Consider the following 15,157-nt stretch of genomic DNA (forward strand, 5'->3'; position numbering starts at 1 on the left):
ATAAGCAAACACTGTAAACATCAATGAACACACAAGGGAAGGACTGAATGCATGTTCCTTGAGTTTTCCCCTCCTGGTAATGGGTCCCAGTTCTGTCTTAGTAAATCCTTCCTGACGTGGTTTCTGAACTTTCATTTACCATCCTACACCTCATATTAAAATGCCGAGCTCACGAATCTGCACAATAGTTCTCACCCAATCCATGGGATCTTCAGCTTCTCCAGAATGATCTATTTCAGAGGGAGATGATCTTCCCCAGGGAAGAGCACACCAACTGACTCTCCTGTACCAGATTGTCAGCCCTGAAATCATACATGCAAGTAACATTATATGGCCTGAACAGGCTACATTTAGGTATATATGTCTACATATATATGCATGTGATAACAATTAGTGAGAGGAAAGGAGGCCATGGGTTTGAAGGAGAGCAGAGGGGTCACAGCAGAGTTTGAAGGGAGGAAAAGGAAGGGAGAGATGTAATTATCTTATGACCTCAAAAATAAAGAAGGATGACCCATTGTTTTGTGATGTGACTCAAGATTTTCATGACCACTGTGAAAGTCACTGGTGTTCAAGATGCATGTAATTTGCAGGGTTAGGGCTTGGAGTGCATGGGAGCAACCCAGCGGCACCATTTCTAGTTACACGACTGAAGACCTTACACAACACTGTGCAAAAGACAGCACAGTCAGCCAGAAGTCCTTTAACGGCCAAGGACTCTGTCACTCAGAGTCCCTATTCTGCATGCTCCTTATTCGTCAAATGGAGATAATTAATAGTCCATGCCTTGGAGAGTCGTTGGGGACTCATCAAAGCATGCATGGGAACAATCACTGAGACCTTCAGTAAATTACTCAAGTCTCTGATTCTCAGAACACTGCCCGAGTCCTAGCTTTCTCTCCATGCCTGCCCATTCCAGATTGCTGTCAGTCAATCTAGCAAATGCTTTCGTTCTTTCGCTAATCCTCAACTTCTTTTTTTAGATTAAGAGTAATTACTCCCAAATGTATACATGAAAGCCTGACTCTTGCCTAACATACATCAAACCATCTGTACATATGTGTCTAGGTTTTATTTATTATTCTTCATTAAATCTATTTCAAGTGAAAACAGTCAGTTTGCCTAAGCATTAAATTATCTCAGCACAGCGGCGTTGCTCTGCTGCCATTTTCCACCAGAGGTCACTGTTTCTCTAGGAAGGGGTCAGCCTAGCGTTTAAAACCAGACAGATCTTTTGGGAAGGTGATGTTTCTCCCGCGATCACAGAATTAAGTGCATACCAAAGTACTAGGAGTATAAGGATGGTGCCATTTCGATTTTACTTCCTGGATAAAAGTTCCAGCTATTGCCGAAATGCTAAAGGCCTGTGTCCTGCAAGGGCCTTTTAGACAGTTTAGTACAGGGGTCTCACAAATGAGACCAAGCTCAATCTGGTTTCGTACGCTTTTGTTGTTATTTATTTTGTCACACACATGTTGATTACTATTGTTATTACTGGGCAGATAGATTAACCACAAGATCACACATTAAAAAAATATAGATTTAATAACAATCCTTAAAAAAATAACCCCAAAATCCTCACAATGCCAAGTCCACCAGCCCTTATGGCAACAGCTTCTAGAACTCATTTAATTCACACCATTATTCAACAAGGCACATGCTGGTCTGCTCACTAGTTCCCATTTAGCCCCCTGTATCTACCTGAACCTCAGAACTGGAGTATGTGACCCAAATGTTCTGCTACACACCCTTCGTGATGACACTGGAGTCGAGAAGTAAGGAGTTGCTTACTCAAGGTCACACCATGAATGAGGTGCTGTGTTCAGCTCCCGGGCCTCCCAGTACGGATGGCTGTGGTCAGTTCCCACTCCAGCAGATTCTCAGACACAGGCTGGTCCTGACCCCCAGATATGCCTTAGTTAGTACCTCCAGTCCTTTCTTCCTCTTTTCCAGCAGGCTAGGGTTCCAAGGAGGATGAAAGAGGCCAGGAAGGCAGACTCAGTAACATCTGAGGCTTTGGGGGTACAAAGAGAAGGGGTCCTGGAGAAAAGGGAGAAAAGCAATCCGCCACAGGACCCTATTCTTGGTGGCTACTGTTCTCTAAATTCTAGTTTGACTTCTTAGCCTCCCAATTTCTTTCGTTGATCATAAAGAATATCAGGGTTTTGATTTGCTCATCTGTAAAATGGGAGCATGATTGCATTGTAGGAGTGGTATAAAAATGGTGTTCTGTGAGTATATCATTAATGACCCATTCATTCCATCATTAACTGCCTGATCAGGTGTCAGGTGCTGGGTCACATGAGTAACTAAAACCTGGCTATCCTCAAGAAGTAGCAGTCACTTGGGAGGAAACAGAAGAGGCAGGTACCATGTCTCCCTGACAGCGCTGTGCTTTCAGCATTGAATCTCCACTTGTCAACTGTTGTCTTCCTAAACCAGCGATTCTGCTCTTGGTGCTGCATTAAAACATCTGGAGAATTCAAAACAAAACAAACAAACATTTTTAATATTCACAGTTTCCTAATTTCTGGGAACTAGAATTTTAGGAAGTTAATGTAGTCAGTCCTGTTGAAAATGACTTCAAAGCGCCACACAGGCTAGAACCCTTGTCCTTAACCCTGCTCTCACTTGCCCCTCATTCTCCAACTGTGACCCACTTTTCCTATGCTAGCCACACTTCCTGTGATGGCCATACTCCTACCCTTGACTCTGGCATATTAATTAAACCCTTCTCAGCCTTGGTTTGTTTATAGAAAACTATGGGTCTAGGGGACACAGCTATCACCTATGCAGTATTCATTACATTTTTTTGTCCTTTTTCCTTTTTACCCCAGTTTCCCTTTTCCTTTTTCTTCCTTTATTCAATTGCTTGATCTTTTACCATTGGTAAGCTTAGGGATGAGACTCTGGCCCAACTCTGTTAAATAAGATGTAGGAGGAGCCTTTGAAGAAAATGTTTTGTTCCTAAGAACCCCTAAGAACTTCATCATGAGAACAGTTATTACCCCACTGTAACCAGCTGAGGGTGAGGGTACCACAGGGCCCAACACTGGAAGGTGAGTGCTAGCTCACTGGTGTGTTTAGGTTAAAGTTAGATTAAAGATGGGTAGAAGAGAACTAGGCTCTATTGAGTGCCTGTCATGTCCCAGTCTGTTGCCCTGCTAAGGTAGAAGTCTACCATTGCCACTCTGTGCAAAATGGCAGACTCCCTTTGTCACCAGGGCTTCTCCTTCTCTGACGTTATTAGGGAAGTTAAACACCCCCACCCCATCCTACACTGCCCGCTGCCCCCACACACCTCTATCTGCCTGCAGAACATTACAGGTTCAGTTTCCTTCTCTGGGTAAGAAGCTGAAGAGCAAGCACCTGAGATTCTTGAAGTGCCTTCCCCAGTGCCAGTGAGGCAGCTCAGTGCCTTAGCCTTCAGCCAATGACCTTTACCCACCCTGGATACTCCTATGCTCTTAACCCCAAACTATATAACCCTCGAATCACTCCACGTAAAGTTCATCTGTCTTCCTGAAGCTGGTCCTAGTGTGTCGTTATTACTGTTTGCACGCACAGGGCCTGTTAGTCAACTCTCCTTCCTTTCCTCTCATGGGCTGTGGCCAACAACCCTAGCGAGAAGGGAGACCTACGCCAGTAATTATATTACATCCAGTAGAGTCTATATTAGTCTGTGTGAGTGAAAACTGCTCTGGAATTCTGAAGCATTGACCTATAGAATTAGACTCTTTTGATTTTAACTTTAGCTTCAGTCCTTAAGCAAATACTCTTGGGTCACACTCTCATTCAAACTACCATAGCATCCTAGTCTGGAACTCCCTTGACATAGCCTTTTCCATTTTTCTATAGTAGGGTAGTTCTGACTGCTAGGAAGTTCTGTCTGTAAATGAGATCTCCTTGTCTTGAACCTCTACTTGCTGATCTTAACCACAGTTACCAGAAATAAAGCACATTTCTTTTTCTTTTGAACATGGACACAAGCCCTTTGGGAGCACAGCCATGAAAGTCAGTTCACCAAGTCTCCTTCTCCTTAAGCTATTCCTACCTCAATTTCTCAGCCAATCTGGTTTCTAGTCATACCATAATCCTGACTCCTTTTTTTGTGTGATCTAGACAAAGCATATGTATTCAATATCAGAGAAGGACAGATATGGAGCTAGAGACTACTTTGACATATTTTCTAGATATATGCATGTATATTAATTATACTTTGAAAAAAGAAAATTGTAAATAACAAAATTATTCTGTGTGGTAGTTTGAATGAGAATGGCTCCATAGACTCATGTGTTTGAATATATACCCTGTTCTGCCCCCCTTGTTGGTGGAACTGTTTGGGAAGGATTAGCAGGTGTGTGTTGTTAGAAAAAGTATGTCACTGGTATCAGGCTTTGAGGTTTAAACAGACTTGTGCCATTGTCAGTACTCTTTCTCTCTGCCTCTTACTTATGAATAAAGATGTGAGCTCTTAGCTGTTCCAGCTGCCAGGCCTTCACTCCGCCATCACGGACTCTAACCCTCTGAAGCTGTAAGCCCAATTAAACACTTTCTTTTCTTAGTTGCGTTGGTCATGGTGTCTTATAACAGCAATAGAAAAGTACCTAAGACCCAGATGTAGCTGTCTCTTGTGAGACTATGCCGGGGCCTAGCAAACACAGAAGTGGATGCTCACAGTCAGCTAATGGATGGATCACAGGGCTCCCAATGGAGGAGCTAGAGAAAGTAGCCAAGGAGCTAAAGGGATCTGCAACCCTATAGGTGGAACAACATTATGAACTAACCAGTACCCCGGAGCTCTTGACTCTAGCTGCATATATATCAAAAGATGGCCTAGTCGGCCATCACTGGAAAGAGAGGCCCATTGGACTTGCAAACTTTATATGCCCCAGTACAGGGGAACGCCAGGGCCAAAAAGGGGGAGTGGGTGGGCAGGGGAGTGGGGGTGGGTGGGTATGGGGGACTTTTGGTATAGCATTGGAAATGTAAATGAGCAAAATACCTAATAAAAAATGGAAAAAAAAAAAAAAGAAAAGTACCTAAGATAGAAAGAAGTTGGTGCCAGGAAGTAGCCTCCCGTTGTGACAGGCCTGACCATGCAGTTCTTTGGAGGAGTGTGCAAGACTTTGGGACTTTGGACTAGGAAAGCATTTGAATGCAGTAAGTTGAACTTAATGGGCTCTCCAAGTAGGATCTTGGAAGACAGGATTACTGAGAGCTATGTGGATTGTGGAGGTTTCAGAGGGAAACAATATTAGTAAGTAGGCTAGATGCCATTCCTATGACATTTTGGCAAAGAATATTGCTGCTTTCTTTCCTTGTCTTAAGAATGTTTTTGAGACTAAATTGAAAAGTATTGAACTAATTTCTTTGTTGGAGATTTGGAGGCCTCTTAATATTGATTCTATCATGTAATCCTTAGTAATTTCTTTCATGCAGGTCTACAAGGAAAAAGAACAAGTGGGATAGAAGGAAATACAAACTGAAGAGTTTAAAGTAAAAAGGGACATCAGGAAATTTAATTATGGACCCAAGGCTTGTGTTGTAAAAAAGAAATTAAGGAGAGGTTTGATCTAAAATGGAATAAATGGAGGGGTACCTTCAAGGTAAGACCACACCCAGCTAAAGTGTCCAACTTGTGAAATGAAAAGGCCTAAGGAATTTTCTGCTTCTAAAAATACACTAGAAATCATGACTGATGCAGATGTGATTCTAGAGTGCTGGAACTCACCCCAATTGGTAGACAAATTTGGCTGTTATCCATGTGGTTCCAGCTTTAGAATCACAAAGGTTTGCATGAATAAAGGGTTTTTAGAACCTTCCTCCACAGTTCAGGGGAGCTCCCGAGGGCAGGCATGGGTCACAGAAGTCCCTATGTGGAGGTCCTGAGAGCCCATTTTGTAAAACTGTGAAAGTGAAGTCTGGATTGCATTGGGGACCCTAAGATGTTGGGTATGCCAGTGCCATGATACATTTGCCAAAGAGAGCTGCACATAGGGAGTGGTACTAGCCCACTAATGAGAAGTGCGTTTCAGTAAGGAAAACTGAAGTGGAAGACCCATTAAACCCCCTGACATCATAAATGAAGCTACAGGATTTAAAGATGGCCCTGTGGGTTTTGATTTTGTTTCAATCTCCACTAAGCCAAACTCCTCCATTTTGTAATGAGCTTTTTGTGTCATTGTATGTTTGGAATAAATAATTTTCTTTATAATTTTTGAGAGAGTTACAGTTAAAGAAATTGCCTTGAATATCAGAAGAGACTTGACTTTGGACTTTAAAATAATATTGAGACTATAAGAGACTATGGAGACGCTCAAGGTTGGACAAAATGCATTTTCATTATGTTATGGCCATGAGCCACTGGAGGTAGGGAGTAGAATGTGGTGGTTTGAATAAGAATTATTCCACGGGCTCATTTGTTTGGTCTACATTTGATGGAACCACCTGGGAAGTATAAGGTGGTGTGGATTATTGGGGACAGGCTTTGAAATTTAAACAACTAGTGCCATGCCCAGTTCTCATTCTCCCTGTCTCTCTCTCTCTCTCTGTCTCTCTGTCTCTGTCTGTCTGTCTCTCTCTGTGAGTATGTGAGCTTTCCTCCCTCCCTCCCTCCCTCCCTCCCTCCCTCCCTCCCTCCCTCCCTCCCTCCCTCCCTTTGCTTTCTACTTCTGGATAAAGATATTAGCTATTTCTGCTGCCATCCTGGACTATAAAACTCTGAAACCATAAGACCAATTAAATACTTCTATAAATTTCCATTGTCATGGTGTTTTGTCATAACAATATAAAGATAAGATACTCTGATATGGTGGTAATGTTTGCTCATGATGTTAACCTTAATTCTAAAAGAAATGTAATGGATGCAAAACACATCCTAGACAGACAACTAGCAAGGTGCCCTCATAAGAAACTTGAACTTTACTGGGCTGTCCAGATCTTTCTCTGAAGGTCAGGTGGTGCTCTCTGGGTGCCTGAAGAAGTGCACCGTTCCTCTGGCATCCTTTTGCATTCATTTGTATTATTTTATTTTATGTGTGTGGGTATTTTGCTTGCATATATGTGTATGTACCGTGTATGTGCCTGATGCCTGATTCTAGTCATTGGATTCCCTAGAAATTACAAATTTCAAATTACAAATGATTGCAAGCTACCATGAGGGTGCTGGGACAGAACCCAGGTCCTCTGCAAGAGAAACCAGTGCTCTTAACCACCGAGCCATCTCTCTAGTCCCTGGCTGCTATTTATTACTTTGCTAAGTCCTGTTCCCTGCTTTTCTTTGAAATTTGTGAAACCTCCATGCTTCCCCAGCAGATTCTGTTCTATACTAGCTAGTTGTAATTTCTGTTACCAGTAGCTAAAGATTCCCAATTTATTAGGTGTAAGAAAGTGGAGTAAATAACATTATGAAATATTAATAAGATAGTCTTAAAATAGTGAAGACAATCTACTATAATATATTTATTATTATAATAACAATAAATGATATATGTATTTTATATAACACGTGTGTACAATGTTTTTAACATTAACTTTTTATCATAAAAGAGCATGGACTCATAGAAATCTTAGGGAAAATCATAATCATATATATATATATATACACATATATGTATACACACATAAATACACACACATAAATAAACATACACACACACACACACACACACACACACACACGCACATATAGTTGCATGGCTGCCAAAAGTGAAATTCTATGTCCAGGGTAGAATTTAAATAATTCTACCTCAGGCTCAAACTCTTGGCTACTTGTTAGTCTGTTTTTATTTCACTAGGAATGTGGACCAGTGCTTATTTCCAGAACCAAATTAATTAATGAGAAAATCATCAGACTTTTCCACTTATCACTTCTAGACACCCACCTTTGATGAGTCAGTTGCCATTTGAGCCGTATCGATGATTTTTAAATTAATTAAAATAAAGCAACAACACAACTCAGTTCTTATTCAAATGTCTCTAAAGGATTTGATTTCATCAGTCCTTGAACTCAAATGGGGAAAGGACTTCAGTCACCATTCTCCAGTGAGAAGGGACAGGGCACAGAGTGTTCTTCAGTTCCAGAGAAGTACTGGGTTGTATATCCAGCTTGGAGCTTTCTGTGAGTCATATTATTACATTTAGGATTGTCTGTTAGAACCTGAGGGCTTCAGGAGAGTGCAAGCTCCCTTCCACGGTAGGATCTTTTCCTCTCCCCTGACAGTATGTAGAACAAGAGGAGACAGATCTGCAGGGAATGAAATGCAGAGACAATATTGCAGTGCTCATCAGTCACAAAGCAGCTGCTGTTCATTCTGTCACAGTAGACAACCAACTTTCTTAGCATTTGCACCTTTTCTCTATATCTGAGAACCTCTGCTGATATCTGCTATTCACAAAGCACTTGGACACACTTCTCCGTGGAGGAGAAATGCTTGTTTTCAACTCACGGGGGAGGGTGTGAGGGTCTAGCCTAAGCCCTCTCCTTACTGCCCCTAGTGAACCATTCTGGCCTTGTCACTACTGTTCTCCCATGTCATGTGACTTATGTCAACCCACCTATGTCTTCACCTCCTGAACTCTTGAGATTCAAATCAAAATAACTCTACTTGGCTTGTTTTGCAAGGAAAATGAACTCAGTATGCCTTAGGCCACCCTGACTGGTCTCCTCCCCGACCTTATCCTTTCTCTTCTAGTTCTGGCAAGTAGGGCTATACACTGTTATTCCTGTCAGAACACTGGGACCCAGCCTGAAGGCTGCCCATTTCTCAGATCTCTTTCATCTCAAGAACCATTTACTCCTAAGCCACCCCTTCTCCATGACTGTGGCCCGTGTCCAGGTTCCCACTTTTATCCACTATTTATTGCTTTAGTCTTTCTCTTCTATATTCACAGGCCTCCAATCCATCCTTTATGACAAGGGGCTCTTCTATTAATATGATTGATTAGTCACTTGATTTAAAATCATTCACTGGGGGTGAGGGAGTCCTGAGTTTGAATCCCCAGCCCTCATATTAAAAGCTGAGCACTAAAGATAGCTGAGTAGTTATCAGTGGTTACTCGTATTTGCTGTTCCAGAAGAGGAGGGTTTCACTCCCAGATCCTATGTAGTGGCACGAATCATCTCTAACTCCAGATACAGGGGACTGGATGCTTTCTGCCACTTGAGGCTGCCAGACACACATGTAGTACATAGACATACATGCAGGTAAAATACCCATACAGTTAAATTAAATTTAAAAAGATCCCCATACTAGTTATCTGGAATCACAGTTCTGAAAGGTGGAGGTAAGAGGAGTCTTGGGGCTAACTGGACATCCAGACCAGCTGATCAGTGAGCTTCAGGTTCAGTGACAGATTCTGTCTCAAAAAATAAGACGGAGGGCTGCTGAGATGGCCCGGCGAGTAAAGGCACGTGCCACCAAGCCTGCTTATCTGAGTTTAATCTCTGGAACCCACGTGGTGGAAGGAGAGAACTGACTCCTAAAAGTTGTTCTCTGACTTCCACACACTTTGTGGAAGACATGCACATACAAACACACACACAAACACACACACACACACACACACACACACACAGAGAGAGAGAGAGAGAGAGAGAGAGAGAGACATTCACACAATGAATGAATGAATGAATGAATAATAAATAAGTGTAATTTTAAATAAAAAATGAGGTGATGAGCTATAGAGGAAGACACTTAGCTTCACCTCTGGCCTACATATGCATATGCATACAAACCTGTGCATGTATGTACTTGAGTATACACACACACACACACACACACACACACAAATGAATTATAGAGTCATTCAATGGTTCTCCAAGGGCTTGGTTACAATACTCAAGCTCTTATTCATGACATACAAAACTCTTAGGATCTGTTATTACTCTTCCTTTTGTTTGGTCTCTGTCAATGTCTCTGTCTCTGTCTCTGTCTCTCTCTCTCTCTCTGTCTCTCTCTCTCTCTCTGTCTCTCTCTCTCTGTCTCTCTCTCTCTCTCTCTGTCTCTCTCTCTCTCTGTCTCTGTCTCTGTCTCTCTCTCTGGCCTGCTGCCTGCAGATCAGATCCAGATACTGAACTCTCATCTATTCTGCAGCATCTTGTCTGCCTGCATGCCATCATGATTTTTGCCATAACAATAGGATAAACCTCTGAACTGTAAGCAAGTCCCCAGCTAAATGCTTTCCTTTATAAGAAAGAGTTACTGTGGTCATAGTGTCTCTTGATGGCAATGGAACAGTGATTAAAACAGTTGGTTTTTTCACACCTTCCTGGTCAGGCTGGGACTCATCACTACTCCTTTCAGGGTGATCAGTTACACAACCACTTCCCTCCCCAGTCCAGCTCTCTTTACTAAGACACTCCCCTATTTGTTTGAATCTAGAAGGGGTAACAGCCCAGATGCTGTTAGCCCTGAGTTCTCCTATATTCCTGGTGAAGTCTCTTTCACCAACATCCTTTTAGTCCACGCCCCCCCCCCCCACTTATGTAAAGAAACAGTCTTTGAATTATTCAATTTAGGTGTATCATCTGCTTCCTATTACAGCCCATGTCCACTAAGATTCTGTAAGTAAAATCACATTTCTCACTGTTAGCATTAGAAATCTACATCATCTTCATTTTTGAGTGATCTTTTGCTGGCTTTGGATTGTAACTCTAGCTAGGCAAAGGATTTTTTTTAATCTTATTTACCAATACTTTGAAAACTCTACTACTACTTTTCCCACTGGGATGGGGATCTTTTTGAAAGACCCATAAAAAGTGATGTATGTGATGTATGGGTCTATATCCCTGTTAAACTATTCACTCCTTGAGGCAAGAGCTGATGCTTTAAAATGTATCCCCAAAGCCCACCCTTGAGTCTAGAGTGCGGATGACACACAGAAAGTACTTAGTTTGTGGGGGAAAATCGCTAGTTTTAAAAATATTTGTGAGATAAATGAATAAATGAACAAGAAAGCATTGATGAGCTTAGAACTTAGTAAGACTGATGTAGATAACAACGAAGCCCTCTTTACTGTCATCAGAAGGGTGAATGCTGGAGAAGGGAAAAGCTGATGCACACTTCGTAATCTCCTGAAAGGAACTGTAAATATCTTTCATATCCAAGGCACCTTCGGAGAGCATCCTCAGAGGGGATCCCGGGTAGAGGAGGAACAGCTCAGCTCTCACTCCCCTGCGGTCTCCAGCATCATCCCCACCCCTCCCCACCCCCACCAGGTCCCTCAGATCTGTCAACTCTGTAGGAAACCAATTTTCTGTTAACCACGAGGGAGGTTTATTTACTCTGTTGAAATAATTGAAAAGCAGTCCTTTTTATTAGTGTCACAGCTGGTTCTTCCGTCTCGGAAGGAATACAATTATGTGTCTTCCTATGGCTGAATGCAGACAGCTACAACCTCATTATTTATTTGGGTAGCAAATGAATCTTTATAATGAGCAGGAGGGACATGCATCTAAACTTCATTTGTGAAGAAAACAAAGTTTCTGGAATGGCATTCCCCTTAACACCACAGACATAGATGCTTTCATTTCATTGCTACATAGCAGGGCATGATGGCTTTAGAAGTTGTCCCAGAGAAGCAGCTGTTACAGCGCAGGGAGGACTGTGGGCATTGGCATCAAGCTAACTTTGGTTCAAATAGAAGCTCTGTTTCCAACTGTTATGGATAAGAGAGCCTTAGTTCTTCTGAACTTTTGGTTGTTTGTTTATTGACTGCTTGGTTGATTGACTTTCAGTCTTACTAAGTTTCTCTGGTTGACTCCAAATCCCTAGGCCCAAGAAACACTCCCACTCTGGTTCCTGAGTAGCTGGGACCACACGTCCACATTTCCATCCTCTGCAACCTTGGCTTTAGCTTTAACTGGTAAGTAATTGTACCTATTTATAGGGTGCAATGTGATATTTCAAATACATGTGTTCACTGTGTAATTACCAAACTAAAGTCACAAGCCTTCCCATCGTTTCCAGCACTTACTTTTTCTTTGGTGAGAACATGTGAAATCCCCCCTTTCTACATGTTTTGTTGTTCTCATTTTTTCTTTTTATTGAAAGTAGATTTTCTTCTCACATAATATATCCTGATTACAATTTTTCCTCCCTCTTCTCCCAGTCTCTCTCCACCTCCTCTTCCATCCAGACCCACCTCTTTCTCATTAGAGAACAAAGAGGCCTCTAAGGGATAATGATATAATATGATATATGATATGATATGTGATATAAAAAAATAAATACATTGGAATTGGATCCCCCCCCCCAAAAAAAAAAACAGAAAGGAAAGAGCCCGAGAGAAAACACACGAAGCAGAGACCCATTTGTTACACACTCTGGAATCCCATAAAAGCACTACATTGGAAATCATAAAATATATGCAAAGGACCTGATGCAGACCTGTGTAGGCCCCATGTCTTCTACACATTCTAAAACACATATTTTAATTCACGGTGGTCACTCTATTATTTCTCTTATATTACTGTAACTCATTACTAACTGGCTACCTCTCCTAAGCTGTCCCTACCTCTTGCTCTCTTTAACTTTGCTAACTACTATTCTCTCTCTCTCTCTCTCTCTCTCTCTCTCTCTCTCTCTCTCTCTCCCTCCCTCCCTCCCCCCCCTCTCTCTCTCTCTCTCTCTCTCTCTCTCTCTCTCTCTCTCTCTCCCCCTCCCTTCAATTCCATGTGTTCAGTCCCATGGCATTTGGCATTTACCTCTCTGTGACTGACTTATTCCACTTGATATGATGCCCGTTTCCCAGTTTCAGCCCTGCTGTTAAAAATGGCAGAAGTCCACACTTTCTGGAGCCGAATAGGATTCAGTGAGTTCAGTGCCTGCTCTTCATCTACTTATCTTGTGGTGGGCACCCAGTAAGCCCCCAATGTGTAAAGTGAAACTAGGAATAGAACAGCTTCCCAGAGTGGCAGCAGGATTGGAGATTAGAGCCCTACCTCCTTATATGTCCTTGTTGGGGCACGACCTAAGCACTCTAGGTTCATCTTCCATCCTTTAAAGCCGGCACCTCTACTGATGCCAGACTGAGCTATGAGCAGTCTCCCAGACTGGATACATTTCTTTGCTCCCTCACTTTGTATCCTATCAGCCCCTCTGCCCGAATTGTTTGCCCTCCTTACTTGCCTTACTCATGAGGCAAACTATTTTTCTTCTTGAAAATGGTGAGTCCTCTGTAGAGCCTGTCCCCCAGCCCTTCCCTCCACTGTCTCTGGCATTCTTCTCTCTTTACATCTCCCTTTGAAGACACCCACTACATGAAGTGGGTTCATGTCACAACACTTGTCTGATTACGCATATTTTCATGCAAGCACAAGGCTATAAGCTTTCACTTCTCTGTGCCTTGTGCTGGTCCAGTGCCTGGCAAAACTGGTGATCAGTAACTGATTTAGTTAATGGGATGGAACCATAGGTGAAGCACCTATTGCCCTTAATGGACAATTAACAGTTAAGTTGAACTATTCATGACTGGAATTCTTCTTGCAAGTTCCATTAGGGAGGCATCTGAACTGTAGGAAGTTAGTTTCAAGAGCCTGTTAAGAGAGTTGAGGCCAGTAAGACATGAAGTCTATTAAGGGCACACCTGGGCTTCTTTTATTTGCCTCAGACATCCTACCTTGGTTTTAGTACAGAGAAGTTAACACAAAAGGCCGGCTTACCTTTATCCAGACTCACCTTGATATGCTGAGAGTTTGGATTTAACCTTCATCAGTTTGTTTCCTGTAAAAGGTGGCTCATCTCTTAGAGTCTCACTTCTGAGATCAAGGGCGGGCTCTGTATTGAAGCTGTTGCATCTTGAGCCAATAATCCAGGCTTGCAATGGTTCTGTGTCTTGAACAGCAAACCCAGGGTAGTACTAGTCCCTGACTCTTAGGGCTAAGAAGACTAAATGATATAAAGTCCTTAGAATACAGTCTGGTTCCTAGCTAGCACTGTAGAAATATCAGTACTATATTATTAATAAAACTAATTACATAACCAGAGCAATTTCTAATGACCTTTGGATTTTGTTGACACATCCATAAAATGAAGGCTACAATGCTCATTTTTGCAGGACAGGTTTGAGAATCAAATTCAGGGAAGTACTGTAGAGTGTTGGGGGCAGCCACAAATATTCAGTGTGTGTGTGTGTATAGGCCCACTGAGTATGTTCATATTTGGAAAGATGGCTGTCCCCTTCTTCCCTAGTTTATTCTCTCTCCTCTTGTCATGACAGAATAGAGGTCTCTCTCCTATTAGCACTGGACCCATCTCTTCTTGTCTTGTTAGGGACCTGAGGCCATTGATTCAGCTCTCACTATTTGATCTTTTCCTTTCATAGTCCTCTGCCTGAAAGCATTTAGATAGACTCTGGCCTCTTCTACCTTAAAACAAACATTATCATGTCTCTTTTTGAAAAGGTAAGAGAAAAACCTTGAATTACATCTCTTCTTTGGTTTTGTACAATCTCTCTCTCTCTCTCTCTCTCTCTCTCTCTCTCTCTCTCTCTCTCTCTCTCCCTTCCTTTCTCCCTCCCTCCCTCTCTCTTCACAAGCAAGCTTCCCACAGATGTGTCTATGCAACCTGTTTCTACTTCCTCCTCACCTCCCACTCGATCCTCCTGATGTGATGGTAAAACCTTTTAAAAGTATGTTGAAACTTGGAGTCTGGAAGAAGGAATAAAGGGCAAGATTGGTTTCCATCCTGAAAACGTGTAGTTTGGAAGTGTTGGTCCTCCCACTGGTGCGACTCTGGTGACTCAGACATGGAGCCTCCAGGGTTCCCTTAAGTGGATATCATTTAATATGTCGCCCAAGTATGTGTTATATTGTGCAAAGTCCCCAGTTCTTTGGGCTCCAGACACTGGGCATGCCGTCCCCTCCCTGATCATGAGCCTTCCACCTGTAAGCATCAGCCTTCTGATGGAACCTAGCCCAGCTGGGGTCAGCCTAGCTGGGGTCAGTCCCTCTGTGGCCTTCTAATCAATATCCTTCCCTGGAATGCACAGGGATGTGTAGCTTTAGCAAGGTTCAAAAAGTGCCTGGAATAAAAGAAGTTAAAACGGTTTTAAAACACACAGACATGAATTTTTTCCCCGTGACCACTTTCCCGGTCATATTTCTTCTTTCTCCCATTTCAAATCTCTGTAATGATGAGAAGCCAGGGCCAGA

At 42.4% G+C, this 15,157-nt stretch overlaps 1 long non-coding RNA gene across 1 annotated transcript in view; it reads left to right on the forward strand.

The window, feature by feature from the left end:
• The window catches only part of Gm12694, a 39,844-nt gene extending 28,048 nt beyond the window's left edge, over positions 1–11,796 (forward strand). Inside the window, exon 3 of the long non-coding RNA XR_867913.3 lies at positions 11,778–11,796. This is a non-coding gene — a long non-coding RNA (predicted gene 12694). The remainder of the gene's footprint in view (positions 1–11,777) is intronic.
• Positions 11,797–15,157: the final 3,361 nt, after the last annotated feature.

Source organism: Mus musculus, chromosome 4 (genome assembly GCF_000001635.26).
Source record: "Mus musculus strain C57BL/6J chromosome 4, GRCm38.p6 C57BL/6J".
NCBI lineage: Eukaryota > Metazoa > Chordata > Mammalia > Rodentia > Muridae > Mus > Mus musculus.